At 32.8% G+C, this 23,509-nt stretch overlaps 1 protein-coding gene and 1 pseudogene across 1 annotated transcript in view; one reads left to right on the top strand and one right to left on the bottom strand.

Annotated features, from left to right (window-relative positions):
* The window catches only part of LOC125810577 (protein COP1 SUPPRESSOR 2), a 184,819-nt gene that overhangs the window by 106,894 nt on the left and 54,416 nt on the right, over positions 1-23,509 (top strand). The gene's annotated exons all lie outside the window — the stretch shown is intronic.
* Positions 5,246-6,386, bottom strand: LOC125810576 (trans-resveratrol di-O-methyltransferase-like; annotated as a pseudogene).

Raw genomic sequence — 23,509 nt, 5'->3', positions numbered from 1 at the left:
GCGGTTTCAAATAATAAAAAAATATATTTCAAATTTAAATTTGAAACTCTAATTAAAAAAAGAAAGAAGACAGCTCCACATTCATTGATGATCCCAATTTTTGAATAATATAGGGAAACATGGTGTTGCAGCTCTACATCCTTTGATAGTCCCTATTTTTGAATACGCAACGTGCTATTGTAGCTCCACATTCATTGATGGTCCCTATTTCTGAATACATATAAATAAAAATGATGTTGTAGCTCTACATCTGTTAGTGAGTTCTATTTTTTATATGCATAGGAAACACATGATATTGCAGCTCCACGTTTGTTGATGGTCCCGATTTTTAAATATGCATATATTACAATAAAAATAACTTTTAGCGGTAATAAATAGACACATTAATAAAGAGGGCTAAAGTTTTTATCGTCATTAGTTAAGTGTCATTAGATTCAATGTCACTAAAGGTTTTAGAAACATATACAAATAGTGCTAATTGCCGCTAAAAGTACATATTTAGCAACAATTCAGCTATTGTCATTAATTAATTGCCGCTAGAGATAATTTTTGACCATCAACGAACGTGGAGCTGCAACACCATGTGTATATATATAGGGAAACATGGTGTTGCAGCTCTCGTCGATGATCCTTGTTATTGAATATGCAATGTGGTATTGCAGCTCCACATTTATTGATGGTCCCTCTTTCTATATATATATATATATATATAAAAGATGTTGTAGCTTCACATCTGTTAATAATCTTTATTTTTGAATATGCATAAAAAACATGATATTGCAACCCCACGTTCGTTGATGATCCTTATTTTTGAATTTATACAGGGAAACATTCATGGTGTTTGACATGCTGGTGGGCTGCTGTCCGTAGTTAACATTCAGTTTTATTTAGGGGTACCTTACTATATGCAATTTTTTCCTCCATTGATTTTTGTCATTTGCAATTGAAAAATTACTCTATTTCTTGTATTAAAGAAAAAGAGCTTTATGAGTGTTTTTTTTTAAATTGCTTTTTAATCTGCACATATGAAATTATTATCATTTTATACAAATATAATATTTATTTTAACATAAGTTGTTTCTTCTTATTTCTTTAATAATTTTATTATTTTTGGATATAACTTTATTGATTAACGTAAAATAAATGTGCGAAATATATAGACTAAAGTAGTTATATTAAAAGCTTAATTGTTCTTAGAGTTGTAATATTTTCTTTCATAAAACATGTATGTAGTTTTTTTTTATATTCATGAGTCATGTACTTACCTATCTAATTATACATTAATGTTGCACTTCAAATTTCATATGTCGTTGTGCCGGCAACTATTACGTTTGTATTAAGGATGATAGATGATATATAGTCCTAGAACACCTATGAAGTTGAGTTTCTTTAAGTTATTGTTACAAATAAAAAATATTTATAATCTAATAATAGTTATTTGCATATATTTGTGTTTAATAATGCAAATTGATATTTTTCTCTCCATATAGTAATTAAGAGTTCTAAGATGTATCTAATTCTTTTTTAAAGTTATTTGTTATTGAACTAGATCTAAAAAAGTTGTTATCATCACAATTCACAATAATTTATTTAATACTCCTATATATTTTATGTTATCATTAATTAACACAATACATACTTACAAAACATAAATACTTCGTGTGTCCCTAATTACTGGTCCATTTTTTACTTGGCACACATATTAAAGAAATAATAATTGATATAGTTTACCATTTTACCCCTGTTAATTGATAGAATTCCAAAATCAATTTACTCATTAAAGAGGTTCTACCACTTTTCAAAAATATTAACTCTCTAAATAAATTGAGGATATAATAGATTAAAAGTATTATTTTTTCTTGATTTGTCAAAAAATAAAAAGTAAAAAAGAACAAATAAAAAATAAAATTTGGACAAGTAAAAAGGGACAAGAAAAAAAAATACTTAACTAGTGTAATTAAATGGAGAAAGAGATAAATTTTGAACTTCCTATATTTTGTCAATTCCAAAAAAAAAAAAAATGTGTTGGTTTTTAAACTTTACTTTGTCATCACATATAGCATTGCACTTAACATTAATACACCACCAAAGGATACAATAGGATGAATACAATTCTTTTGTGACCTTAATATTTAACTAGCTAATAGATCCGCACTTCGCGCGATAATAAAATCTCATTAAATATATTTTTATAAGATTAGAGTAAGAGATCTTTTAAATTTTTGAATATTTGAAACACTTTAATCATTTTTCAAATTTAAATGGATTAGAGCAATCCTTAATTGGATGTGTTTCTTTATTTTTGAGTTTTATTACATTAATTAATAAAGTAGAGGTGAGAAAAATTAGTCTAAAAACTATTTTTTCTTTAAAAAGTATGTAAAGAGAGAAATAAACTTGAAGAAAAATTAATGCAGTGTATGTAATTTACAATATAGATTTTTGTCATTGTTAATTTATAGTTTTGTACTTTTATCATTTATTTCTTAAGTATGAATAAAGTACAAATTAAACAGGATCCATCTATCCTAATCTAATAAATCAAACAATTTTATTTTTATTTTCTTTTCGTTTTCTCTATGTTTTGGAGTACAAAGTTAGGAGAGACACAAAATTAGTATGTCATTTTAATATTATAATAATATGCATCTCTACATTGCCGTTTCAATAATATTTTTTGTCCGTTCATGGGCATTATATGGAATTCTTTACTCTCATTTAGAGTCTCATTATATTGGCATAATTAGTGTCATTATGTTGCATTAATTCATTTGGAGTTAGTGCTTATGTTACATTTTCATTAGGCAATTTTCTTTGTAATTAATTAATTAGTTCATATAAAAAAAAGAAAAAAATATGATAAATACTTAAATTAAAACTTAAGAATATCAATCATCTTATTTATTTCAGTTTGTAAGATACAAATTTCTAATTATTTTGTAGGGATAAAGATGTTTTATATTTGAAAAAAAACTAACTTAAATAATTTTTTTGTTTACTTTTTTATCCACCGTTAACTATCAAATGAAATGTAAATAATTTGTCCTCCTCTTTTTTAAAATAAGCGATGATTATTTTATATGAGGAACTACTAAACTTAAACTTTCTTTCATATTGTTTTTCAATATGATAACAAAAGATCATACATGTTAGACACATAATCTTCTTTTAAAAGTCTTCATTTTGTTTTTAAATTTTGTGCAAGTTAAAATATGAAAAATACCAGGAAAAAATGCCAATAGTAATGCAGAGGAAAGAATAACTAACTATTTTTCAAATCAAATAAAAATAAACCAACAAATTCATAATAATAAAATTGAAAAGTATTGATATTAATATTTCAACAAACAACTCGATACAAAATTGTGTCATCATTTCTGAATTACTTTAAGTATAATGAATATCCTTTAAAGTTTAAACTCTTGAAGAATTACAAAAATCATTAAAGGTGTAATTATTTAGAGAGAGAATCAAAATTTTAAAATGATGACAAAAAAATAGAAAAAAAAAGAGAAAAAGAATATTATATCGAATTTTATTTTTATTTTTATTTTCATTTTTATACAAATTTATTCGTACAATTCAATATAGTATGACCGAAATATAGGACTTCGGTTTATTTAGTATGACCGAAATATAGGACTTTAGTTTATTTTTGTGTGGATTTTATATGTTCCGGTGTGGTCACTTTATTTCATTATAAAAGAAGATAGTAAAAAAAAAAGATATATTTCATCATTCTAATACAAATTTTAGAAATCTTGAGTTTTTGTAATAAATAATATATATATATAAATATATTGAGTAACTTCTCTATTTTTGGATATATTTAATTTCACCCTTTTTTTTAACTTGACTTATTTTGTAGCTAGCTAGCTGATATTTTTTTTATTTCTTATTTTTAGAAGGAAAATATTAGAAATAAGAAAAAAAAATTAGTACTACACACACGTGATGAATTAAAATATAAAATTCATGTATGCAATATTTTTTTCTTTGTTTTAATCTTATCTTATTCAATCTCATCCCTCATCCAAACTAACCAAATAAATTTCCATAATTCTGCATTTTACTTGAAATAGTTTCTTATTCTTTTCAACACGATATCATTCTTTCCTATGAATTCATCATATATAAAAATAATAAAAAGAGGATAACTCAAAAATCACGAAAAATCACAAATAAAAGCAATATTTAACATTTCATGAAATAAAGAATTCAAACTATTCCATCCACAATAAGAAAAATAAATTACTCTTATGACGTAAAAATGAAAAAAACTAAAGAATAACGAATAATTATTTATGACTCAAATTATGTTAAACGGATTAATAAAATATGACATCTTCAATTAATATATGTATGATTAAAGTAAATTAATAGATAAATCATACTCGTAAATAAAATAGGAAATCCTATCTTTTGAATCTAGAAATCAAGAAAAACTAAAAGTTAGAGCAAAATGTCCATGATCAAATTCTTACCTTTTCAAAAGATAATTATGAAATCAAACATGGTAATTAAACTCTAATGAATATGTACATTTGCTTACACCAAAAAAATAATTCAAAAACTAAAAATAAATATTTACTCAACATAATTTTACTTACCGATCAGTCAAGAGGATTAAGATTTTTCCTCATCTTCCATTGATCTATTTTCTTTCCTTCAACCTTTCTTATATTTGTATATCATATCAAAGCAAGCATAGAGTAATATTTTGGTAATTAAACTCTAATGAATATGTACATTTGCTTACACCAAGAAAATAATATTAAAAACTAAAAACAAATATTTTCTCCACATAATTTTATTTACCGATCAGTCAAGAGAAATATGATTTTTCCTCATCTTTCATTGATCTCTTTCCTTTCCTTCAACCTTTCTTAATTTTTCCTATTTCTTATATATAAATTAGTACTCACAACAAATAAAAAACTGATGAAATTTTTAGTTTTCCAAATTAAGGGAATTTAGTGTAGTAAATTTTTAGACATTCAATTTCGAGACTTTTAGGTTTTCAAATTATGGAAATTAAATAGTCTAGAGAGGTAATAGGTCCTCATGAAAGTTTAGTATCGCAACAGCTAATTCGACCAAAGTTGAGATATTTTCAGACCCTTATCCCTTTATTAAATAAGTCATGTATAACAAAAACATATAGATTAAAATGGAGCGTTGGTGAACCCAAGATCATTACAAATTAAAGTAAAGAAACATGCAAATACTCATAAATATCACTCATTTAAGGATAAATTTCAATAAGAGACCTTAAACCTAGAACGGAAAATATTTTGTATTCGTTGAAGCCGGCCTCAATGAAGAGCTTCTCCCACTCTTTCTCAGTTCTCTCTTTGGCAGCACAAAGAACCATCATCAACATATCCATATTATGTTGTGCTTGAACAAACTCATTGCTTTGTTTTGGATCCTCCAGAACGGTATCTATGATTATTACTTTCCCTCCTTCTTCCTTGCTTGGAATTGACTCTTTGCATTTCTTTAATATCTTCACACAATCTTCATCATTCCAGTCATGTAGAACACACTGTTCAACATCGATCAATGATTAATTAAGTTGAGAAGATCGAAAAGAATTAAAAGAGAGAAGAAAATGTTTTTTATATGTACCTTGAGTAAGATGGCATTAGCATGAGGAATCTTATCGAACATATCTCCTCCAATGAAATCCAAAGTCCCACTTCCTTTTAGGTCACCTATAACCTGAGGGAGATCAAGTACCGTGCACTTTATGTTAGGAAAAGTATTGGCTATGGCTATAGAAACAATACCCGTGCCACCACCAACATCTACTAACGATGTTAACCCCTCAAACACATGTTAACACTTTGTAATAAGTACATTGGTATTCAACCTCGAGTCACTAGCCAATGCATCATCAAAAATATCACCTAGTACTCTAGGTTTTTCTCCCCCATGTAATCCCATAAAGATTTTCCATGAGCGGTATGAAAAGGAGTGGGAGAATCATTTTGAAACCAATCACTTAACTCAGGCCATGCTTTTGAGAAGGCTTGACTATGGCTAAGAAGCAATAATGACCTAACATTGAGGGGCTCATTTTTCACTAGAAGGCGACTAGCTGGGGTAAGAAAGTAGTGATCTTCATGTTGATATAGGAAACCATATTGCACAAGAAAGCGCATTAAAATTGGCAAGAAGGAAATCTTTGAAGAATTGACGACAGACAGTTCAACAGAAAGATCAGAAAGACACATGGGCTTATCTTGTTTGTAGAGGACATCAGGAATTCCTAATTCAAATGCACATCTTACTGCTGAAGAACTTATGAAGTTGAAAATATAGTTCCAAATTTGAGCTTGAGCATGAAGAAGCTCGGTGAAAGTACTCTCACTCGTTGACATTTTTTAAAGAACTTACTTTGCTTAGATTTTCAAATAAAGCAAGCAATGGCATGCATATTTGTAGAACTAAAATGAGAATTTTGCTAATTACTCCATCTGTCTTATGTGGTACTTTAGTTTTTCGAGAGTCAAACAATTTAAGTTTGATCGAAAATTTGAACATGGAATCTTCATTTTTTTTAAATGAAATTTATATATTTGTAAACTACGTAAAAAGTACTATAGGTCACAATAATTGCCAATTCAAAATAATTAAAAGATATACGAAAATTTTTCGTTAAAGATAAACTTGTTTGAATCTCGAAATCTGGAAAGTGTTACATAAATTGGGATAGAGAAAGTATCTATTATTGGCAATTTAAAATTGTTTTTGTCGGCTATTTGAAGAGGTGGAAGATAAAATAAGGTAAATGCTTATCTGCATATAACCCAACTAAATAAATAAATGACACTTTTCAATAGAGATAATTACCAGGACCTCCAAGGTTTTCTCGGTATAACACTCACCTTCTTTGTGCTTTACATTATTTAACCTTTCTTATTTTGATTTTTGTATTCTTTAAACCTTTTTCAAAAAAAAATATATTAATTATTATTTGACCAATTTATCCCTCTTTATATTAATTTCTTCATATCAATTCATATGATTAAAAAAAATAATTTATTTAAAAAAATACTTAAAAAATAAATCAATGTCAAGAAATATGTATCTTTGTTTGATTAAAAAAACAAAGATTATATATATATATATATATATATAAACTTAGTTGTGTTGTTTTATTTTTGAAATATTTATTAAATAAATCATGTTTTTAATAATAGGTATTACTTTACTTTACTACTTATTAACAAGGCAACAAAGAGAGGAGCTTTTGGTCATCCTCTTGTGTGCCCATTCTTGCAGTAAAAAAAAGGGCCCACTTGAATAACTTTTTTCACATATTTCTTCTTCTTTTAATTATTTATCTTACTTTCCTTTTTAGTATGTTATATATTTTAAATTTACAAAAAAATATTACTATAAATCACAATAATTAATAATATACATATTTATTTTTTTACTTCAGACCAACTCAAATCTCCTTTAATTTGAATTTTAACAACAGATAAAAAATCTATTAATGTCACATAAATAGGGACAGAGAAACTACATATATTATTGAAAGTTACATAAAAAAAATTATAAATTACAGTAATTAACGACCTTAAATATCTAAAAATCATTTTTTTAAAAATTGATTGACTCTTCAAATTTTATTTATATCACATAAATTGAAACGAAAAGTAATATATGTTGGATCCGTGCTAGCACGAACTCTTGTAATCAGTATTAATACGAAAAAATTATAACTTGCACCTTTGAAACGTCTCTTTCAATCTAAATAACGTTGTCCATTTCGGAAGACCTCCTCTGCGCACTGGAAGTCTAGGAAAAGGGCTGTAGAAAAAGTTCAACGAGCGCTACAGTGCATATATTTTGGTACCATGCCCGCTGAAGGCAACGATACTAGCTCTGAATCTAAAGAACCAAGCCAACTCGCTCCCCCTAACAGTGGCTTTGAACCACTTTGACATTACTTAAGTGCCAACCCAAAAGGACAAAGGGAAAAGCACACTAACAAACCCCTCGCCGACGATTCTCCCAATGAACTTCATCATCTGGAACACAAGGAGCGAGAACAATAATTGTTTCATGAGACATTGTAAGGCCCTCGTCAGCATCCACAAGCCTTCAATGCTGGTGTTACTTGAGACTAAAATGACCGACCACTCCAAGCTCACTAAAGACTTGGGTTTTGACTCTCACACTCAGTCGGCGGTGGAGGGATTTTCAAGTGGAATTGTCATCATGTGGAAGGAGGATAACATCAAGCTTGACAACATCTCGGTGATGTCGCAAGGTATTCACGCTATGGTAAAAGTAAGTACCGAACCTAACTCTTGGCTTTTCTCAGCAATCTATGCTAGCAATGACTATAGAAAGCATATTTCCCTATGGGAAAATCTCCTTAGAAACTCGCAGAACTACCAAGGAGACTGGCTCATAGAGGGACTTCAATGAAGTACTCCAGGCAAAAGATAATTTTGGAGGCAGATGAATCAATAATAATAGGGCCAACAATCTTTGGGAATGCCTAAACCAATGTAAGATGATTGACCTAGGGTTCAAGGGCAATAAGTATACGTGGTCCAACAAGAGATATAAGAATAGATGTAGTCTTATTCTCGAAAGACTGACGCCAACAATTTTTGGATTCTCAATTACCCAGAAGCTAGTGTAACCCACCTCTCTCACACACGTTCTGACCACTGTTTTTTGCTTATCTCCTTAGGTAACCAAAGGCCCAACTCCTCCTCTAGGCCCTTTAGGCTTGAGCCCATGTAATGTAGGCATCCAGACTTCAAAAATGTTGTCCATAGTGCTTTCAGCCAACCTAATAGCATGCTTGAGTCCATTGACTTCTTCAAATCTAAGGCCAGAGAATGGAATATGAACACCTTTAGGAATATCTTCTACAATATGAGGAAGCTCCAAACTAGAATAGGGGGCATCCAAAATTCCCCTAACTACCCTCACAACTCCTCTCTCATCAATCTGGAAAGAAGCCTCCTCATTGAGTATGACATTATGCTCAAGTTCGAGGAGGACTTCTGGAGGACAAAGTCTAGAATCAATTGGTTTGTGGAAGGTGACTCCAACTCTCGCTTCTTCTTTGCGTCCACTATTAGTAGAAGAAAAAGGAACCAAATCCACGCCCTTAAAGATGATTGTGGCAGCTGGCACTCCTCCCCCGCCACTGTCCAGGACCACATCACCTCCTTCTACGCTAATCTCTACAAAACAGAGCACCCTTGGTCCAAAAAGAACAATAGACCCATCATGGAGGATGATCACCCAGACTACCTAGACCTTCCCATCAGAGATAGTGAAATTGTAACACCTCAGAATTTTTTTTCGAACTGAGACTCGAACTGTTCTTCATAGTGAGTGAGATTTTGCAAGGAATTTAAAATTTATTGACTGTTAAGGTCACTAGATGTAGCACCATAAGTTCCAAGAAGAACCCAAGAGAAAAACATTCAAGTCATTCTTAAGTTTTGTTAAGTTTTGGGTCAACTTCAAACGACCATAACTCATAGTACATGATGAGTTAGGTGATCTACAAGATAGAAAATTAAAACCCCTCGAGTCCTCTTTCCAACGCCACTTAATTTTCTCAATTCTGAGTTCTGAGTAAGAAGTTATGACTGATTTACTAACGTCGGCAAACCTGGCAGCAGCTCTGCGACGCGGAGCCAATACAGACCTCACTGCCTGGTGAAAAATCATTCGGACTCCCAGCTCGACTTATTTATTTTTTTAGTGGTATTTTAGTCCTAAAAACACTTAGGAGGTCATCTAAATTGCCCTAAACGTGTAGAAAATCAGTTTTCTTAAATCAAAACCCTCTCATTCACTCCAAAAATTCTACTCTCAAGAAAATCAAGAAAAGCTAAGGCTAGGGTTCTTCGTCAAAGGTTTTCCTTCAAGTTGCTTCAACAGGATAATTCTTTTAGGTATGTAATCTTCCATAGTGTTGGGTTTGTTCACCCACACGCCAATCATGTTAATTTCAGCTTTAAATTCGTTCTAAAAGGTGAAGCTTTGATATTCTTGTTATGTATTCATGAATTTGTTTCCATTCTTGAATTGGGTTGAGATTGAGGAGTTCTTGAGGTTAATGTGTCCATTTATAGAGTGGTTAGAGTTAGATTCTAGTGTACATGTGTTGGGTATCTAAATCTAAAGAGAGATTGAGAAAAATAATCGAATTTAGGCGAATTAGGGCTGGGAAACGAAGAAGGAGAAAGTCGAGTACGATCTGGCACGCAAGTCCGCGATGCGTACTTGCTCCCCCAGTGAGCTAAAAGTTGCTCCGCATCGCGGTTAGGACGCGGACTCCTCTGTCTCTAAAATTTTATTTCGCGAGTATTATTTTAAACCATCTCCGCGTCGCGGACTTGTTCCAAAACGGTGATTTCGTGACTTTTCTCATGTTTAGCTATCAACAATCATTCCTAAACATCATGAGACCTTTCTTATCACAAGTCACAACCTTGAATCCATAATTCAAATTCAAGGTAGAGTTCAAAGTTAAGTCTTGAGAGTTCTTTCGAACATTTTGAGAAAGTCCCTTTTAGTCCTTTTGATGAGTCTTCTACAAATTCTAATAATTTGTTACAAGACTCAAGCAAGTGAGTATGAGTGAGAAGAATGTATTCATGAGTCCACTTTATCATTACAAGATCTTTCATATCACGAACCATAACTCTTGAATTCATAATTCACATTTAAGAGAGAGTTAAGGGTAGAGTTCAAGAAAGCCTTGGAGTTCAATTGTGAATCCTTGAGATCAACTATCGATTTGAACTAAGTTTTGAGAAAGTAATTCAGAGAGAATGAGACAAGTCATATATCTGAGTTCTTTATTGATATTTTGACCCTTGAGTCAAGTCGGTCATGCCCATAACTTCCGCATGAACTCCATCAATTTAGTATCTTTGAAAGGAGTAGTATCTTCAAGTTCTAAACCTTTAAATGTTGAGTTCCTAATCCTTTTTGAGAAGTATCTTTGAGTCCTTGAGTTGAATATTTCATGCTCATAATTCCACATGAACATTATAAGTCGAACAATCTTGAGATGAGAAGTATCTTTGAGTCATTGAGTTGAGTAGTTCATGCTCATAATTCCGCATGAACTCTGAGTTGAGCATTCTTGAAATGAGTAGTATCATTGAAGTTCTTGAGTTCCAAGTATTTAAGTTCTATCTATGGTTATTGAAAACATTTCTTTGAGTAGTTCATGTCCATAATTCGGCATGAACCAATTTTAAGAAGTCTTTTACAAACGTTTTAACTTTGTTTTAAGACTTAAGGTTTGAGTTCAGTAAAGAGTAAAGTTGAAGTTCTTTTCTTCAAAAAGTATATGACGACTATGTATTCCCAAAGAAATTTAAAATGTTTTCACATTTAAATAAGAACAGAAACTAAGATTTCCAAAGAGCCTTCAGGCTAGTTTTCAAAAAAGAGTATCGCTTTCTAAATGAAGCAAGAGGGGAAACTGAGATTTTCAAGATAGCCTTTGAGCTAAGTTTTGAGCAATTATCTCAAATCACAGAAAAAAGTATGTTTTAAACATAAAGAGCTAGTATCATATTTTGGGAGTAGTATTAAGCACCGAATTAGGGGCGAGCATGAGTTCAGATAACTCACGTCTCCATAAAATCATGTAGCCACCATGGGTAGAAAGGGTCATACTTTTTAGATGAACCTTTTTCACAATAAACTACTGGATCCACTTAGTAGTTCAGGTCCTATGTTGATGGCAAGGTATAGGATAGTCCTTGGCAGCGTGAGATAAAGTGTTGTATCATCACTATAACTCTTAAGTGATGGTTGTCGGTTAGAGAAACTCCCACAGAAATTATATTATTTTCTTATATGAGAAAAGTTGAGTTTGTTATTGCATTTTCCTTAACGAACTGAGTTGTTTTACTGTTTTATAAAGCTTTCCATATATTGCATGTGTATTGTTGCTTTATAATGAGTTGAGTATCCAAAGTTGAGTATCCTGAGTTGAGTACCCAGAGTCGAATATCATATCCTTGGGTTGAGTATCTAATCTCTGAGTTGAGTATCTTATCCTTGAGTACTTCTGAGTTGAGTAAGTTTGAGTAGTTTTGAGTAGTTTGAAGTATTCCTTGAGTTAAGTAAGATTGAAAAGAGGTAAGTATGTTTCCTTCTTATCAAGTTTCAAACTTATGTTATGCTTTAGAATTCCTCTTACGTGCTCGTACATTCCACATACTGAGCCATTTGGCCTGCATTTTCTTATGATGTAGGCACAGGTATTCAGGATCATCAATAAGAGCTTCGTTACATCCGAGAGTTCGAGTTAGCTATGGTGAGCCTCCTTACTTTCGGAGGATTTCATTTACTTTTCAGTTCAGTCAAGATGTCATGGGTCTTGTCCCCACTTCCATCGTTATCAGTTAGAGGCTTCATAGATAGTCAGTATAGTTGAGAAGTCTGTATCATTTATTTTATTAAATATTTTAAAAACTTAAGTTGCCTATTTTATGGCGAGTTGAATAAATTATTTTTATTCAGTTTTCTTTTGAGTTAAAGCTTGTGTTTAAGTTTCATGAATTTTATTCAATTTTAAAGCTTTTGTATGCTTGAATTAGTTTTCTGCTTATAGTCAGCCAGGCTGAGGGTTCGCTTGGGGGCCATAAATGGTTCTCGAGTGCCGACCACGTCCAGGGTGTAGGCTCGGGTCGTGATAGAAATCACCAAGGCTATCAACCGGATGGTATTCATCCCATCCTTTTTCAAAAGTTCTGGGGCATCACTCGGGACAAGGTAAGTGCTTTTTGCAAGGACACATTCAACTCAGGGATAATGGATCCCAACATGAACAAAACCTTACTGTGTGTTTGATCTCTAAATGCCATAATGCGAGCATGCTAAAAAACTTCAGACATATTGGGCTCTGTAATACTGGTTACAAGCTGGTCACTAAGATCATTGCTAACAGACTTAAAATTATGTTTCCTTCTATAAAAGGTCCAGTCAATCCAGTTTCTTGGCAGGAAGAAGGGCTTCAGACAATGCTATAATAGTTTAGAAGTACATTTCCCATTTTAGTAAAATGAAAGGTGTCAACTCTAATATGATTCTCAAAATTGACCTTGAGAAGGCCTTTGACAGAATCGAATGGTCCTTCATCAATGATTCCCTCAGATACCTCAAGCCCCCCCCCCCCCCCTCCAACTCACCAAGATTATCATGTCCTGCATCACTAGCTCTTCCATCTCAATCATTGTCAATGGTCCAAGACTGAGTTCTTCCAACCCTTTAGAGGAATTAGACAAGGAGATCCCATATCCCCATATATATTCATAATATGTATGGAGAGACTCTCTAGAATGATTGAGGAGGCTATTGAGAGTAGATGATGGGATCCAATCTCTATCTCTCAGTTTGTCCCCAAAATCTCCCATATTTTCTTCACTGATGACCTTACCCTCTTTGCAAGAGCAAACCTTAAAAACTGTGGCACTATCTTGAGGATTCTCAACTCTTTTTGCAAGGACTCAGGCCAAAGAATCAACACCTCCAAATTCAGAATCTTTTTCTCTAAGAATAGTTCTAGTTCCAACACTAACCTTTTTGCCTTCATGCTCAACATTCAAGCCACCAATAGTTTTGGTAAATACCTGAATTTCCCCATTTTCCACTCTAAGCCCACAAATGGGGACTTTCAATTCATCATTGACAACATAAAGGCCAACCTGAGTGGCTGGAAAATGAAGTTCCTCAACATGACTGGGAGCACAATCCTTGCTAAATCCACGCTTAGCAGTATATCGTCTTATGTTATGCAGTTAAAGTTGGCAATTGGATAGGACCGGATCAACAGGACCGATTTTATCGGAACCGGGACACATTACCAGATTTATTTACCAGAACCAGTTTTACCGGAAATTCCCATTTCCAGGACTTGGAAATGTGTTATGCAAGGTTGGCAAACTTGTGTGAAAGGCTCATGATGGACTGTGAATAAATGAGATAAAGTTAGATTCTTTGAAGACTGTTGGATCCCTAACCATGTTAGCATCAGAAGCTTAATCCAAGGCCCCATGCTCGAGGATGAACTATATCTGAGGATCAGAGATATGCACAAGGATGGCTTATGGGATTTTAGCAAACTCTCCATGAAACTTCCACAAAAACTCCTTGAAATTATCATGGATACCTACATAGGATGCAGTACCAATGAGGACAGGCTAGGCTGGAAGAACTCTAATAATGGACTCTTCTCCACTAAAAGTGCCTACAACCTTATTGGCTAAGAGAAAGAACCAACCAATGTTGTAGAGGAGAAAGACTACACATGGGGCTGGAAGCTTAAGTGTCCCAACAAACACAGAACTTTCATGTTGCTGATAATGCACCAAAGGCTACCCACCAACTCTTATCTTCATAACAATAGAGTGGTCAGTAGACAAGAGTGTAATCCTTGCGGCTAGGTCACTAAGGTTATTAACCACGTCCTCTTTAATTTCCCCAAGGCGACAACTTGTTGGGGAGGAATCATGAGACAAACTGTCCCTCACCAGTCCATTTATTGGCTCGGAAAAGACATCGCTGACATCCACATCATCTGGAGAATCCCGGAAGGAAAGCCTTTCAACCAATGGCTTACATGGCACGAAACTCTTCCCTTCATCTTCTGGAATCTCTGGATTAGCAGAAATGACAATGTCTTAAAGGAAAATAACCATCGAGTGAACACTGCACATGTCATTTCCATGGCTTTGGAGTACCACTTGATGACGAGAGGGTCAGAGATTACCAATCGGAAAACTTTGATAGTCAAAATCAAGTGGGAAGCACCAGAAACTAGGGAATTTAAGTTGAACACTGATAGGGCGGCGGGGAACAAACCAGGCGTAGGAGGAATATGAGGAGTTATACGAAACCATAATGGTGAATGGGTAACAAGATACTGGAAGATCTGCCCCCATGTTAGTGCCCTCCAAGCAGAACTCCTAGGCATTCTCTTTGGCCTCAGATTAGCCGTGGACAAGAATCTCAAACCACTAACCCTTAATACAGATTCTTCCTCTGCGATATCAATATTAGAGCATAACCATATGCAATACACTAACATTTTATCTTAATGCATGTCACTAATGCAGCAGCTGGGAATACCAAGACCACTCCACACATTCAGGGAGCAGAATAGGGTGGCGGACATACTAGCTAAAATGGGTAGGACAATGCAAGCTAACAGAGGAAGGATGCAGATTTTGGAAGTCCCACCACAATATGCCTTTCAAGCATGGGAAGCAGACAAAAATGGGACTTATTTTGATAGAATTGTAATAGTAACTAGCCCCAATCACACTACAGGAAGCACCCCTATTTTACATTTTGTAACAAACAACGGAGTCTCAGGGCTTCATATTTAAGCTATATATATAAATATATCTAATTCTACCCAAAATAAAACGTTGCCCATTTCACCATGTTACATATTCTTCAAATTGTCCTTTTCAATCGTAGTCCGTACATAATAGCTTCTTCCATTTTATTACTTTTTTCTTCAATTTGTTTATTATTTTTTCTACCAAAAGAAATAAATATTAAAGTCATAATATACAGTTAGATTAAAAAAAAGTGATGTGACACATTTCTTTGACCAAAGATTCTATTTATCTTTTTTCTTATATTTTTTGACAATTTTTTCTATTCATTTATAATATTATTGTACAAATATGAATGTGTCAATTACTACTCCACTTATTCATATTATTTGATCTAAAATTTTAATTTCTTATTTCCATTACTCCCATGACTTTTATAATCATAACTCCTAATTCATATTAATACAATCAGCTTCATGATATCTTTTGGTATTCCATTTTATGTCCTATAAATAGAGGCATTAGAAAATTTTGTTTCAAATGAAATAATCATATTTATATGTATAGTTGAGCTAGGGATTAACTAGGTGAAACTTGCTCATCTTTTTGACCAAGAATCACAAATTTTTTTGTAACTTAATAAAATAGCATTGTATAGCTTATATATTGCTTTCAACTTTTTTACTCATATGAAATTTAATTATATTATTGTAGGCGTCTATTTTTTTAATGGGAAAATTGATCTTCTCCATGATATTATATAAACTGATCGAATTTCAATTTGGCAATTTAGTGAGAAAATTTAAGCAAGACCCCATAAGATTATTGACGGAGAGGTATAATTATTTTTCTTTTTTATTTGCATGTAAGTCGTATTTTTTACTACTTGAATTTTATTGTAAGAAATTGACAAGAGTTTTAAGTATTAATGCAAATTTTATATCAAACGCTCAATGTAAAATTGCTAAAAAGTCGTTTTAATTTTATTTTTTTAATGTAAAACTTAATGGTCTTTATTTTCATTACTCTCATAACTTTTTATTATTATAATCTCTAATATAATTAATAGTCATATTCATGATATAATTTAGCATTCTATAGTGTAATCCTATAAATAGCGATATTGTAAGACTTTGTTGAAATGAGCACATTAGCATTTTATGTTGTCATGTTTTTAGTGTTTATTATGTTGATGCTTTGGTTCTTGAAGAATTAGATAAAGACTATTGAACAGTGATTGTGGCTTCTGGAAGTGGATATCGACAAGAGCTCAGAAGATTGTACATTGATTTAATAATTAAGATCGTAGGAATGATGTATTATTTATTTATTTATTTTAGTTCTCTTATGATTTCTCTTTATTTTGTATTTTATATAAAGTTTTGATTGTGGTAAATTTATAATTTCATTTGGTTCAAAATGTAGTAACTTATGACTTTGTTGGACATAATTGTCTCGTCTTTTTTTTCTTTTTATCCATTTAGTTCCTCAAAAATGTCTAAATATAATATTTTCCCCCAATTTTCGATGTAAATACTTCATTACAAGTTTTAAATAACACTAAAATATACACACTAATGTCATGAGTCTCTTGTGTTTTCATCTTTATTATAATCTTTTACTAAGAATTCTGTTTATTTTCTTTTACAATTTCTCTATTTTTTATTGTAGAATAATAAATATGTCAATTAACTATTCATTTATATTATTTAATACAAAACTTAATGGTCATTATTTTCATTACTCCCATAATTTTATTGTCATTATCTCTAAATAATTAATAGTCATATTCTTGACATTATTTGTTATTCATATTATAGTCCTATAAATAAAAGCATTGTAAGACTTTGGACAAATGATCACATTAGCCTTTTAAATTGTTATGTTTCCGATACTTAAATTATTCATTCATTAATTTGACTCAAAGAATAAAATGAAAGCTATTGAATGGTGATCGGCTTGTGAAAATGGATGTCGACAAGAGTTCGGAAGATTGTGTATAGATTTCATTTTTTTTCTTTTTAATTTTTAATGATTAGGATTGTAAGCAGGGTAAAAATAAATGTTGCATTCTATTTTTTTTGTAGTTCTCTTTACGATTTCTCTTTATATATATATATATATATTTGGTTCAAAAGAGTAACTTATGACTTTGTTGGGAGTCATCTAACTGCTAACCAAATATTTCTCTATGAAATCAACTATATGTCTGGATAAATCTATACTGACATCTTATCATTTTTTATAATCGCGCGAAGCGCCAATGAGTTGACTAGTGAATAATATGACTAAACAATCACTAACTATTAATTTTTAATTAAATTTATCACAAATAAAAAAAAATGCGCAATTTTACTTTTGAGGTGTGTTTGGTATGAAGGAATATGTTTTCTTGGAAAACAAGTGGAGTTCTAACTTGTTTTCTCATGTTTGATTGATGAGTACAAAGTATTTTCTGGAAAATATTTTTTAACCAGAAAATATCTTTTATTTTCACTTGAGACTAGAAAATACTCTTTAGAAAAATAATTTTTGACCAGAAAATCAACCCCAATAATTATTCTAGGACCCAATTTGATACTCGAACTAGGACACGACCCTGACGAACGTTCCAAAATTCGACCATGAGATCTGACCCAGACTTTTGACCTTGAAATATTTTTCAAAAACAATTTTTTTTTTTAAAAAAGTTGACGGGGTGGTGGAGTGGGGGTTGAGGGGAAGCGGTGACGTAGAAAATGGAATTCAAAAATTTGAAATATTATTCAAAAATATATATTTTTTTAAAAAAATTGACTTCATTTAAGAGGCCATTGTAATGAGCCGGTCCATTATTTTTGGAAATTTTTATAAAATTATCGCTTTATCCCTCTCGATATCGGTCCACGTCATTGCTGAAAAACTTTTGAAATTGGTTTCGAGTTTTGAGTAAAAAGTTGTGCAAGTTTTTCAATTTGAAAGGCTAAAGTTGTTAAAAAATAGTTTTTGGTGTTTTTTGGAGTTTCAAGTGTCGGAATGAAATTTCATCTATTTCATCAGTTATGAAATGTGAAAATTGGTCTAAGAGAATTGTCGATTTCTGATTCAGAGTCTTTTTGAGGATTTGAGGGGTCCTAAGTTGAAAAATTATGGAATTTTAGCCTTTGTGTTGACTTTAGTCAACATTCGGGATTCGGATGCTCATATTGAATTTTCGACATATTCGATGGATTTGGGGGATGATTTTAGGCATATGTGAGATCTTGGTTGAATTTTTAGAAGTCCCGAGCTTGATTTAGCATTTTTAGGCGTTATGATTAGTTTCTTGTGATTTACACGGGACTCGGGTCAAGGAGACCTCGTATTCATGTTTTGATGGTTCCATTTAGTCTGAAACGTCTAGTATAGTCAATTTGCTTATTGATTTGTGTGCACGGGATTCGGAACGAATCCTGAGGATCTAGTAGGAGACTTAGAGATTGTTGATTTTCGGTTGTTGTTCTGGTGTCCCCCGTGTTCGTGAAGGGCCTTGACCCACGGTCTCCTCATTCACGTGACAGCCCCTGCGTTCACGGAGGGTTGACCTATAGGTCACCGCGTTCGCAAAGCCCTTTAATATGTTGTTCGTCTGCATTTACGAATATGGGTTCGTGTTCGCGGAAGATCCCTGGACAAAATGTCTTCCAAAATCGGGGTTTCAATCCCATTTCTCTATTATTTTTTTAGTTTTGAGAGATTTGGGGTGGCGATTTGAACAAAATTTTTGAGAAGAAATATATAGGTAACGATTCCTAATCTTAAATCTTCATTTACCCATTATTATTTATGAATTTAAGTGTTCAAATCAAGATTTTTGGAATGATAATTTGGGGTTTCTTCAAGAAGCTAACATTTTCAAGTAAAAGTTTTCAGATTCAAACCTCATTTTTTAAATGAGGTTTTTGAGTTGTTTTGATCCAATTTTCAAAGTGTTTGATTTTTGGGTGTTTTTATTTTCGGAATCTTATTGTGGTTACTTGATTGAATTAGATTGTGTGGTTTTGGACATTGTTCGGAAAGGGAAGGCTCAAGTCTTAGATTGACTATTGATTGAATTAAGTCAAGTGATTTCTAAACCTTGTATAACTAATAAAATCGTGTATTTTATTTCATTGTGTGTGTTGGGGAGTAATGAGAATGAGGTGATGAGTTCAATGATTCCACTTGATTGTTATTGATGGATAAAAAAATGATTAATAAAAAAATAACATGTTGATCATAAAATTGTGTGAATTGCCTTGTTGTGGACCTTAATGTGTTGATTGATGAAATCTTTTGATGGCATATTGTGGACTTGAATTGCTTGAATCATTGTCTCTTCCTTATGCTGTGAAATTTCTTATTGCATTGATTTATGTGCACTGTGATGAGACTTGTGATGGTTATTGATGCAGAGGTCATTTCCGACAAGTATATTGATAATGAGGTCATTTTCGGCAAGTGTGTTGATGTTGAGGTCATTTCCGACAAGTGTTATTGATGCCAAGGTCATTTTTGGTGAGTGCTATTGATATAGAGGTCATTAAGGGAGAGTCCATGAGCTATGGGCAGTTTCCATGAGTTCCGATTGATATTGTGCAAGATAAAGCTTAGAATTTGTGTTTGGTGTTTTGATTACTATGCCTTGATGAACTTGATACTTATGATTGATCTACTTGATACGTGTGATTGTCATACTTGAAACTTGATGATTGTTGAACTGTGACTATTGGACTATAATCATGAGAAATTGTGAAATGTGAACTGTTAGGTTTGGCTGATTTCTATGCAGGTTGTAGTTTGAGGAGGTTTGGTTAGGATGAAAGGAGTACTCGTATTTCTATCTAGTTTTGCTTTGTTTAGTAGGTTGCTTGTTGTACCGTATTGTTTGGTACTCACTCCTTGCTTGTACATTTGTGTAGATTTTGATCTCGATCCGTGTGATCTTTCTCTTCTTCGTCTATTTCTGAGGCTTGTCAAAGGACTTGAGAGGTAGTTGTTTGTCATCCCACCGGACCCTCTTCTTCCTTTATGTTTATGCTTTGTTATATTTGAAAAATAAAAATTTGAGACTTGTACTTATCGTTCAAATCCGCACTTTATACATTAGTGACCTGTACACGTGACAATCAAGTTTTGGGGTTATTATAGAATGACTAAGTTTTCCACTCTTATGTTATTCTTGTTTTACTTTCCGCATCTCTTTTTTATTTTGGATTTGAGGCTGACTTGTCTTGACGGGATAGACGAGTGTTATCATGTCCATTTTTGGATCGTGACAACCGTTGTGGTATTAATACACAATTTAATGTTGCAAGAATGATTAAAGACATTTAGACCTCTCTTAATTATTTTGTTTTTCCAGATTGGAGAGAGCACAAAAATGTAAATTGCCAACTCAATAAGTTAGTAGTTACTCCTCCGTTCCTTTTTAGATTTCATGGTTTTCTTTTCTAGAGTCAAACAATAAGAATTTTGACTAATATTTTACAATGTATTTTTTCATCATATTGATATGCAAAAAATTACAATTTATAGTACTTTCCATTTAGTTTTTGAATATATAATTTTTGGTTGAAAGTATCGAATTAATGTAATCTAATTTAACTTTAAAAACTAGACAAATTGGCTTTCAAAAAACGCAATATGACAACTAAAAAGGAACGAAGGAGTAATAGCCTTATGCTTATTAATTATGGAATTTATTGACAACAATGCTCTCTCTTTCTCCTAATTTTATGATAGGAAAATAAATTAAGTCAAATGACCATCACTGTTATCAACTTTGGGGTGGGGCATATCATTTTTGGTGGATAATGGACCAAGAATACAACAATTGAAGGCTAGAAAATTACAAAAGGATTATAATCAGAGGCGGACCGACCCCTATAGGTTGGAATGCAGGTTCACTCGTTAACTTCGGAAAAAATCATGTGTATATATGTATATCTATCTAGAGAAACTGGAAAAAATTAGGATATTGTAACGACTCGGAAAATGATAGGTTAAACTAGAGCCTAATCGTGAGGGTCAACGTCAAAGTACATGTTAGACTCTGTAGTTGAAGGACCCTTTTTAGGTTTGGTAAGGGGTTGCAAGGGCATGTGCCAAGGCAAGGGGGAGCAAACCCTAGACAAAAGCCAAGGCTGCCTAACCCTTGACCAAGCACTGCTAGGGTTCACGACCACGTTCACGACCAGTGGTCTTGACCACGGTCCGTGAAGACCCCTTGGCCTTGTGGGAGTTGAGTTAAGTTGTGGAGGCTACTGCCTCAAAGACCACGGGCACCACCACGAGTCGGGGTGCCCTAGACGGTCCGTTTAAGTAGTCGTGAAGATCACTTGGTTGCATGGGAAGCAAGGCAACTTGGCCAAGCTACTGCCTCCATCACCACGACCATCACCACGACTCGTGGTCTTGACCACATATCATGAGAGGTCTCGTGGTCTTCCCTTAGGCCCTTGAGGGGTTGGCAAGGTGGAGAGGCACACTGGTCAAGGGACCACGAGGACCACCACGAGTCGTGGTGCCCCTCACGACCAGTCAAAGTGGGCGTGGTCCCTGACAGGGTTGCCTTAGTTGAGGCAATTTAAGTAATTTCTTATTAATTAATGAGTGGGGTTGTTTTAAATTGTTTTATATCACTAGTATATATAGTTTTAAGTCCCTAAACACTTCATTTACTCCTTATTTCTCCAAAACCCAAATCAAATCAAAGAGTTCTTCCTTCTCAATATTTCTCTCTCTAAAAGTTCCTAAAAAAGAAGAAGTGAGAGCTAGGTTTGTGAATTCAAGGTGTTTCTTTCTCAAATTTCTTGGGGATTCTTACTAAAGGTATGATAGTCTTCATCCTTGACTTAGTTTCTTCAAGGCGCCAATTTCAAAGTTGATTTCAAATTCTCAATGTTTCCCCAAAAACCCTAGTTTTCAATCGTGGCATGGGTTCGATTCCAAATGATTTTCAAAGGCTTTATTGCATTGAATTATGAATGAATTGTGGTTTTAAAGATGAATTAAGATGATTTCATCCTAGAACCCATGTTTTTCCCCAAATTCTTAAGTGGTGAATTGAGATTGGGAATTGGTTGATTATGTAAGTATGTTGAATTGGTGATGCTTATATTGGATTAGTTATTGAATCACGTCAATTTCCTTATCTATTGTAGTATCTTAGATTTATGGGTTGATGTTGGTTCATAGCCCTAAGGGGGCAATTTCATGAAGGATTATGCATGATTATGGTGTGAAGTTTATATGTGTGTGATTTCAATGAAAGTGTTATGATCATGTTTAGAATGTAATTGTGTTATGATTGAATGTTATTTCTCAATTAACACCTATGAATGATGAGGCTATATGTGAAAGGTGATTCTCACTTACACACACTCATGAATAACTAATAAATGAAGTTTCTATGGCTATGTGAGACAATAGACTTCCGATATTCTTGAATGTTTTAAATGAGTAATTTTGATTGTATGATTTTAAAGAAAGTTTTAAATTCCACATTATTTCTATGTATCGAATGTTATTAATGCTAAGAGGCTTGTACGAGACCCCTTCAGGGTCAAGTACGTCGTGTAACTTCCAGGGTATAGGCTCGGGTCGTTATAGATATAGTTAAATGTGCACCCATGAAGAGTATAAGAGTGTCATTGTGTTGTTGGTACAAGTCAGATGAACCACCTGCGAAACCTGGGTTGGAATCCAACTAGAGCGCTATATCATTGTTTTTTATTATTGATTTATCTAAGGTAATATTGGTGCACCTGAAGTCTTTAAATTCGAAGAAATGTTGTCAATAGAGGCATATGCAGGAGGGGTCACTGGGTTCACATCAATCAATGCTCTCCTCTCAAAATCAAATATAGTAGTGTTATAAATATTTACGTATACATGCGTGAACCCACACTCAGAGTATCATATTATGCAATGATGATCGGTGCACCTCTTCAAGTGAGGTTAGAAATTTGAATCTTATATCTATCTTGTTTTATTTTTCTTTCTGAAATTGAGTAACACCTCTCTAAGTAGTTATTGAAAGCACTTTATATATATAGCTTCAATCTTTCAAAATTTTCAAGTTTGTCACATTAGAAATTCCTGATTTTTAATTAAGAGATAAAGGTCAAAAACACACCTAAATTATCCCA

Source organism: Solanum verrucosum, unplaced genomic scaffold (genome assembly GCF_900185275.1).
Source record: "Solanum verrucosum unplaced genomic scaffold, falcon-dt-bn FXZP01000118.1, whole genome shotgun sequence".
Taxonomy (NCBI): Eukaryota; Viridiplantae; Streptophyta; class Magnoliopsida; order Solanales; family Solanaceae; genus Solanum; species Solanum verrucosum.
This window is presented reverse-complemented; position numbering and strand designations above follow the sequence as displayed.